The sequence below is a fragment of the Myotis davidii genome, unplaced genomic scaffold (assembly GCF_000327345.1).
Source record: "Myotis davidii unplaced genomic scaffold, ASM32734v1 scaffold698, whole genome shotgun sequence".
Classification (NCBI taxonomy): Eukaryota; Metazoa; Chordata; class Mammalia; order Chiroptera; family Vespertilionidae; genus Myotis; species Myotis davidii.
In genome coordinates this window covers 785,506-785,707 of record NW_006290032.1, presented here as the reverse complement: position 1 = coordinate 785,707, position 202 = coordinate 785,506, and the positions used below count along the sequence as shown (strand labels likewise).

At 65.3% G+C, this 202-nt stretch overlaps 1 long non-coding RNA gene across 1 annotated transcript in view; it reads right to left on the bottom strand.

Annotated features, from left to right (window-relative positions):
* The window catches only part of LOC102765969, a 16,072-nt gene extending 15,876 nt beyond the window's left edge, over positions 1-196 (bottom strand). Inside the window, exon 1 of the long non-coding RNA XR_435623.1 lies at positions 74-196. This is a non-coding gene — a long non-coding RNA (uncharacterized LOC102765969). The remainder of the gene's footprint in view (positions 1-73) is intronic.
* Between the last annotated feature and the right edge of the window lie 6 nt (positions 197-202).

The window sequence follows — 202 nt, the reverse complement described above, 5'->3', positions numbered from 1 at the left end:
GGCACCTCCACGGCCAGCCTCTTTTTCCTCTTTAATTTTAACAAACTAACTCAGGGTCCCTCCAAACCGTCACCGGAGGCGTGAGCTCAGCGACGCCCCCGGATGTGGGGGCAGGAAGGAGGGCTGGTCTGGGGGCCCCCCGCCTTCCCTGCGCCCACATCAGGCAGCGAGGTGCACGCCCGGGTCACAGGGAGGAAGCCGG